The 8,230-nt window shown below is 50.4% G+C and overlaps 1 long non-coding RNA gene across 2 annotated transcripts in view; it reads left to right on the forward strand.

Moving 5' to 3' along the window:
• The first annotated feature begins 3,081 nt into the window (after positions 1 to 3,081).
• The window catches only part of LOC102012879, a 20,566-nt gene continuing 15,417 nt past the window's right edge, over positions 3,082 to 8,230 (forward strand). For both annotated transcript variants that reach the window (XR_001231540.1, XR_264288.2), the window contains exons 1-2: positions 3,082 to 3,609; positions 6,401 to 6,889. This is a non-coding gene — a long non-coding RNA (uncharacterized LOC102012879). The remainder of the gene's footprint in view (positions 3,610 to 6,400; positions 6,890 to 8,230) is intronic.

Below are 8,230 nucleotides of genomic sequence, written 5' to 3' on the forward strand. Positions count from 1 at the left end.
CTTCCTTCTTCCTCCCTTCCTTCCTTCCTCCCTCCGTTCCTTCTTTCCGTCCTTCCTTCCTTCCTTCTTCCTTTCTTGCTGTTCCTTTCTTCCTTTTTTCCTTCCTTCTTCTCTCCCTCCTCCGTCCTTCCTCCCTCCTTCCTTCTCTTCCTCTATTTTTGAGACAGAGTCTCACTTCTTGCCCATGTTGAACTACTAGACTGAAATGACCCTCCAGCTTCAGCCTTTGAGTAGCTAAGACTATATGTATGCCACCACACTGAGCTCATGGTACCATTTTTAATTAACTTTCCTCTCCTTTCCCTACACACATATTTCACCAGCTAAATGCTCACTTTGGGAGGGTGGTTTGGGTCTGCGACCAGGAGTGGCTGGTGCTTTCCCAAGGACAGCAGGTGGACACTTAGGGACCAGGCGGTGGCTTCTTTTCTCACTGTCTGGCACATGCTCCCAGAGAAGCTAGAGGCTGATCTCCCTGGCTTTGTCCTTCACAGGAGGTCAGCAGAGCAAGCCCTGGTGATGGAGAGCACGATGCCTGCCTCACAGATTGTGTGAGCAGTGTCCTGAAGTGGTGCAGGCAGAAAGGCCTGTATGTGGGCCCCATTGCACAGGGCACCTCAGCCCGTCTTGCTGTGGGGGCAGCTGTGCCCTGTCGCCTTTTTCTCTGTGCCTGCTCCCCGTGGGGCTTGAATCCCACTGTGAGGAGCTCTCCCAGTGGGGCCCGTATGCCCCACCAAGCTGGCCATTTTTCAGTGTCCTGGGAGGCGAAGTCAGCAAACAGGGGAGCCGACTCTTTGTGCGGAAAGAAGCCAGTCTCCCTGGGGAATCTGTTTTGTGGACAGTGGGAGTTTGGGGGCTTGGGAAAGCGTTTCTGTGACACCGGGGAGGTTAGAACATTTTGACTGCATTCCTAGAGGAGCTAAGCTTGGCACTAGGCCCAAAGGGCTCCCACCCCTGCAGAAGCCCCTGGACCTGGCGTTGGGAAGACATCCTGATGCCCGCTCTGGGTCATTGCAGAAAGCACTCGGGTGCTCGGTGCGGCAGTGGGGAGCAAGTGAGACCCACAGGAACCCCGGGCTGCGAAGCTCTGGGAGGGAGCACTGATCCTCAGGGCAGCAGTTATCTTCACCTCTCCCGCTCTCAGTGCGACAGTTCCGCTGCAAAGCGGGGACCCAGAGCACCAGTGTCCCGGGCTCTCGCTGATGCTCAGCTCTGAGGGCTTTGCTTTCTCAAAGCGCAGAACACCCGTTTTGACTCTCGACCACCTCACATCTTCATCACAGAGAAGCCTCCAGTGAAGGTCGATAAACTATTTCAACTGGAAGAGTCTAGAAGCTTGACTAAGCAGCTCAGCAGTTCTACATCCTGGGGTGAAAAGGACATGCACTTGCTGCTCTAGGATGTTGTTCACTATGTCCACTTGAGAAGTTTAGAAGTTCAGCTAAGTGATTCAGCAGAGGGCCAGGGTCCTTACTTTGTGAACATTCTCAGCTTGAGGAAGAGGAGGGCACAGAGGTGGTGTGGGTATGGGCAGATAGCTGACATACAGTATAAGGGAGGAAAAGAGGCTTGCTCCTCCTTTGGACTCTTGCTGCTTTTGCTGTCTTCTGCTGCCTTGAACTGTTGCCCCTGTGCCATGTCACCCTGCCTTGGAGCCAGCTGAGTATGGACTGAAACCACTACAAACTGCAAGCTAAATAAACCTGTCTTTCCTTAATTATGAGCATTGGGTATTTTGTCCCAGCAACGAGAGAAAAGTAACTAAGACACACCTTGACCTGACCCCATCGCTCAAGGCTCTCTGACAGAGGCAGTCTGTCACCTCCTGAGCCCAGGGAGACCGTGCTGGTCCCCAAGGGCGCCAGGTGGTCTTGTAGACCCCTTCTTCCTGGGCCCACAACTGCACACTACTTCCCAGTCTTACACTAATTAAATTAAGAAACCACGATCTTTATAAGAGTCTAGAGAAATCTAGAAATGACAATGGCATCCCATTCATGGCCCATCAAATATTTTTGTCTTATAGGGTTAAAGTTAGATCTTAAATATGTTCTGTTTGCATTTACAAACTTCTCCAGGTTTCTATTTCTACTTATAACTATTGAAGGTTAATTTTCTCTCCTGGAAGTATCCATTTACATGTAAATTCTAATCTTTAGGAATTATATCATCCAGGTCTACTATATTTCCTTGCCGCCAGGAGCGTGTGACTAAATACTACAGACTGCAGTCCTCCGATTGTAGGTTTTTACAGTAACCAGTTATTGTAAGAGACGCGTGTCATCTCATACATCTAAATGAGTGTGACAATTAAAGAAAGCAGCACGGATCAGTGAAAATAACACCGGAAGTCCTAACACGCACATGAGGCGGGCACATGTTTCCCAGGGCGGTGGGCGGGGAGGATGCTGAGCAGGAGCAATAAATGCATCACGTCCTTGCCACCTAATTATTTTAGGCTACTTGTGGTATGAAATACATTAATAACAATTTAAAGTCAATGGCATCCCATGAATGTGAAATTGTGAACGCGTCGCGGACACAGTCCAGGTGTCAGTAATCGCTGGCCACACGGGTCCCCGCAGGAATATCACGCAAGCGCCTTTCCCCCGTCTTTGCTGTTTGTGATTTTTCAAATCATTACACATGCATAACAGAAATGGGCCAGGCTGAGTAAATTGAGTATCATTTCCCTCCTCTCCGCACAGGAGCTGAACCGGTTTTATCTCTTTGGGGGAAAGCAGCCGCATTTACATTTGCCGGCTGGAATGTATAAAAGCCTAATGTCAAGAAATCCATTTGCTCTTTAATAAAAGTTATCATAACGTCTGGGTTGCTTGATTTATGGAGAGACTCCTGTCACCTCAGCGGCCTGCCGCTTTCTCTCGCCTCTGGAAACCCAAGACAGGTCATGACATTTACACTAGGTCAGAATAATCATGTCACCCAGATCACGTTCCCTGACAACAGCCCATTTGTCTCATTTAAATAATGAGCATGATTGGTGGAAATTGCAGGCTGTAACCCTAACACACACAGGAAATGACAAACACAAGTGCGGTGAATAATAAGGCAAACACTGACAGGTAGCACAGCCCTCCGCTACAAATGGCTGGTGTTAGAGCTACTTCCTGAACCTTCCCCTGAAGATTTGATAAGGGTCCAGATGGTTGCGAGGCAGAAAGATAGAAATATTTTACTGAGCTTGTTCTGATAAGGGACCCTGCTTCCTGGGTGGTGGCTGGGGCAGTGAGGCAGTGCCCTCTGGATAGGCTGTGGTCCCTGGCCCAGTCCATGGCAGCCCACGGGATGTGCAGAGGATCATTACCCAGAGAGGAGCTCAGGACGCACAGCTGGGGGCAGCTCCCCTCCCTGTCCCCTGGGCTTGCTCACTGCCTCCGAATTGCACTGAAAATGGGAACCTGCTCCAGAAACCCCTCCAAGGTCCTGACACAGACTGGGCGTGCACTCGGACTTGCTGACCTTCATTTCTTCTTGCCAGCGTGGACGTAAGGCACAGCTCTTCCATTGAAATCCTGAGTTTACCGTGACTGCACATCCCGAGGCCGTGGTCTGTCCACAGTGCCCGTCACAACTCAGGTAGCTCAGGTGAGTCCTTGGGCCTTCTCTCATTTTCCAGGGGCTAGCGATGCCTGCTGACTGTGAGCTGCTTTGAAGATCACCTGAAATGACAAGATCAGCACAGACTGGGGACTGGCCTCCCCCTCCAGACAAGCCAGTTTCCAGCTGCCTCCAGAGTCCTGTCCGTCCATGCCCATGTCCGTCTCAGCCCTTCTTCTGTCTCCTGGTTCTTCCTACTCTCTATCCGCCTTCCCATCTCCCGGCCTCAGCTCTGGGTCTCGCCTCCAGCTTGCGGCTCTTTTCTGCCAGTCCTCTTCTCCTGTCAGCTGCATAGTGTTCTTTGCGTGTACCCCCCAGCCCAGAACCTGCAATGCCTGAGAAGAGTTGCCCCATCTGTATGTCTCCTTGTAGAAGAATCAGTCTTGTCTCTGTGGTCTCACTCTGGGTGATGGAATCCATATCTACCTAGCCCCCGGTACCTGGTCACCAACCACAATGGAGATTTCCTCTTCCCAGAATCCTCCTAGAGCCTGCTGGTGGCTGTGTCCTCTCTGTTAGCACCCAGGGTGGGTGGGCTTGGGGGATTCAGTCCAGGACGCTCAGTCCACAGGCTGAAGGCCCCTCAGGCTGCTCTTTTGGCCTCATGGTCACCGTGACCATCAAATAGGAGTGCTAACTCTACAGCCTGGTGCATTTTGTGGCATGTCTTTTGTCTGCAAAGAGCTGGAAAACATCACCTGCTTCTGAGCCCTTTAGAACTGAACACCCACTTTCTCTCAGCCCCCTACGCAGTGGGGGACTTGGGCCTGAAGCACTTGCAACAGCAGCTCCCTGCAGAAGTTCCTTCCCTCAAGGCAACACCTTGAGCATCTCCATGACTCATGGCTTACGGGCACCTGGCCGGTCACCATTTAGGACATTTCCTTGTCTTTATACTCACCTGAAATGCAATTCTGGTTCCTCCAGCCCGTGGCTTGTTTGTCTCCACAGGCAGAGTATTCTAAGCCTGGGCTCACTGCCCCTGTCTTTCCCATTAATGTCATGCAGGAGGGTCAGTACTGATTAGGAACCCGGGCCACACCTTGGGCTGGTGCTGCTTTGCATGCTCCTTGCTGCAACCCTCTGCAGGCAGAAGTCTCTGTGATTCTTGGCATTGCCATTTGTCTGCCTGAGCACGGTGAGGAGAGATGGTCTCCACGTTGTCATGAATAAAGTGGGCCAGGAACCCACAGGGTACAGCAGAGAAGAGAACCCTGGTACTTATTAGGGACTTGAAGGATTTGAGGTTTGCTTGGTCCTGAAAACACAAGTGAGCTTACAAATTAAAACTAAGGAAAAAGAAAAGCTGAAAAGAGAAAGAGAGGCCTGTGGGTCTTAGACAAAGGCCTGTCTGGGAAGAACAGAGGAGCTGATGCTGCTGCTGATCTGCAGGGTCCTGGCATGGAGCCTCTGGGTGCCCCTAGGGGAGCCCAGCCTGTAGCTGGCAGAGGGGCTGGGACCCTCTCTGGAGGTCCCTGCCTGGGACTCGTTCTCTGGTGGCCCTTGATTTATTGTCTCATATCCCCAAACCTTTTCCACCCAGTCAACCTTACTGCAGAGGAACTACTGTCTCGGTGAGCCCGACTGCAGTGCTGCAATTGCTTTGCTGTGATGGGGTGACCGCAACAGCCCCAGAACAGAAGGCAGTTCATCCCATCTCTTGCCCACCCTATTATGAGTATTGTGGAATTTATAAACCGGGACTGATCTGACCCCAAACCAGAAAACCATACAACAGTTAAGAATAGCATTCTATGGCATAATTTACTTGTTTGTACTTATCCAAATAAGATCCTAATTATAACAGTGAGGTGTGATTGAGTATGGTGAATACTTAATTTTAAAAGGGATTATTACAGTAAAAGTCACATTGCCATTAATCTCCCTCAGAAACTTCCCCTGACTTTGAACATATTTGTACTGTAGTTCTTGCTACTTTCTGAAGCAGCTCTGGAGTCCTCTTTCCTAAAGGTCCTTAGTTGTGCTGTTCTGGAGGCCTGGATGTTCTGAATCCATTCAAAATATTTACATTCCACGGTCACTTTGACTTTAAGGAAGAGCCAAGAGTCAGGCTGACAGATTAGGCACACAGAGATACACATGGTATGTTAACAGCACGCCTTCCACTGGGTAACACTAGTAGCAAAATTCACTGCATTCTTGACCACACCTAGTGAAGACACTAACGCCTGGTGTGTCTCCTGCACAAGAAACCCAGGCTGAGCCACTTCCCCATGTGTGATGTAGTGGGCGCAGAAGCACACACTTAGACACCCAGGGTGTCCCCTAGTGTCGGAAGCTGTCAAGCTCGTCAGGGTCCCAGCTGACTTATCCCATGGACGAGGACATGGACATAGTTCAAGCAGAGCCTCCAGCCATACCCTGGACTCCTGGGAATAAGCACGCAGTTGGGGCCTGGGCTTGTTGGGTACTGCGCCGACTCTTCGGCACCCAGCAAACCAGAGAGAGCAGCAGGGAAATTGTGCCCTGAACCGACAGCAGCAGCTGTGTAGCCAAGGATGGAGGAGTGGCCCCACTGCCTCCCAGGTGCTGGTGGGTGTCCTGAGGTCAGGCCTCACTGTACCCCTTCTGTGGTCAGCAGGTGCTCAGGGCCAAGCCAACAGTGGACAAATGGACATTTTCCGGGGTTTGAATATGAATGCTTGCAGGTGCCCCACCAGGCTTCCAGTCCCTAGACTGACTTTTCAGCTGTGCCCTCATCTGTAGTTTAGAAATCTGTTTGTGCCATATCCCCAGGTTCTTTTTCATTTCCGTGCAGGACAGCAGGAGACTGGTGAACAACTGAAGACAATGGGGTCATACCCCGAGGGTCAGAGTGCACAGGGACACTGCTGAACGCAGAAAGAAGCGGACTATGACCACAAAATAGAAAAGACCCCCCCAACACACACAGGATGGAAGGATTCATCTAAGCACCGTCTTCGCCACTCTGTTGTAAAGTTTGGAAAGTCTCTGGCCATATGCTTGAGAAATTTACTCCTATCTTGAACGCTTGTCTGACAACACTGGTAAACTCAAAGTGATTGTAGATGGACAGGTTCTTACACTTCAAATATCAGGGTTAATTACGAGAAATTCGGCAAAACCCCAAGCAGTGAATGAGGAGAGGAGGAGAGACGCTGTCTTCTCTGGCATTAAGCTGGCTTGGAGGTCTTTACAGTGTCGGTCAGAGGCTCCCAGTCGCCTGGAACTCATCACGGTTTGAAGCCCTGTTTGGAAGGGACTGCGGGACTCCAGACTTCCAAATGTGAGTATCTCTGGCATGCCAAGTATGTGGTGGGTTTTCTTCCATCCTAAGGCGCAGAAAGCCACCAATCTCTGCTAATACAATGGGTCCTGTCGAGTAGTTTTGTTGAAGGCGGTGATCATGGCAGAACAATAAAGGCTCTGTGAGGCCGAGACTCGCCTGTGACTTGTGCTCAGGACATTAGCATACGCCAATCTGTCACGCAGGGCTGGCTGTCTGGTGTCTGGCCACAGCCTCCTGCGGTGCCTGCTGCGATGACACATACGGCGTCAGTCGGCGGAACGCTGTGTCTGCTTCCTGAAACAGTCCCCACCTTGCAGGCCCTGGCCGTGTGATTTCTCGGGATGGCTTTGCCAAGGGGGTGGCTGTTGATTTTTAGAGCTGCCACTGAACAGAAGTCATGGGCCATCTCCTGACGCTGAGGCTACCTAGAAACCAGGCTGCCTGGAAAGCGCCTCCATGAACACAAGAAACCTGGAAAGGAATTATGCGTATTATTAAAGCAGCTTAGCATTCACGGCGAGATGTCAAATACAGTGGAACCTTGGTTCCTGAACTTAACTCATTCCACAATGCTGGAAAAGATGGCCATGCTCCTGCTCCTGTAGGAAAGGTGGCTGCAGTTGTGTTCGTCACACAATAAGGTTTGCAAACAAAAACAAGAGTTTGACAAATGCTTCTGTTTGTGAACTGAGGTACCGCTGTACTCCTTTTGGAATATGTATCCTTACACCAAATGCATATTCTTAGGATGATGACTTCATTTAATTTCTGGAGTGGATTCTTCTCTGATGATTGTATAATTTTGAGAATAATCACTTCAGGAATTTCTAGAGAAGGTGAAGCAGACATTGCCATCCTTTGTGATGCCTTTGGGACAGGTTGGATTTAGATCCGAATCTAGGAGGGACTTTTGTCAAAGCATCCAGGTAAGATGACTGGAATGTGAGCTCTTTGAATGCATGATGGGCTCCACATAATGACAAATCATCTTTCTTTTGTACAATGAAAAGTCTCACTAGTCAAAGAATTAGACATTTAAGAACTCTCATGGAGTTCCCTGATAAAGTTGGGGACAGAGGACATGCTCCTCAGAGTTGTAGAGAGATGCTGCAGTTGTCAGTGAGGGCACGCATCCTTGCATTTCTGGGACGCTGACAAGAAAATGCGTGTCCTCAACCCAAGCTTCTGCAGCACTGCCAGGCTCTGCCACTCAGATGCATCACTGATCCCAGCCTGACTTCCTGTCCCCAGGAAGCAAGCACTGTGTCTCCCCTCCCTTCCCTTCCCTTCCCTTCCCTTCCCTTCCCTTTTCTTCCCTTCCCTTCCCTTCCCTTCCCT

Source organism: Chinchilla lanigera, unplaced genomic scaffold (assembly GCF_000276665.1).
Source record: "Chinchilla lanigera isolate Chin_1 unplaced genomic scaffold, ChiLan1.0 scaffold00103, whole genome shotgun sequence".
Lineage (NCBI taxonomy): Eukaryota > Metazoa > Chordata > Mammalia > Rodentia > Chinchillidae > Chinchilla > Chinchilla lanigera.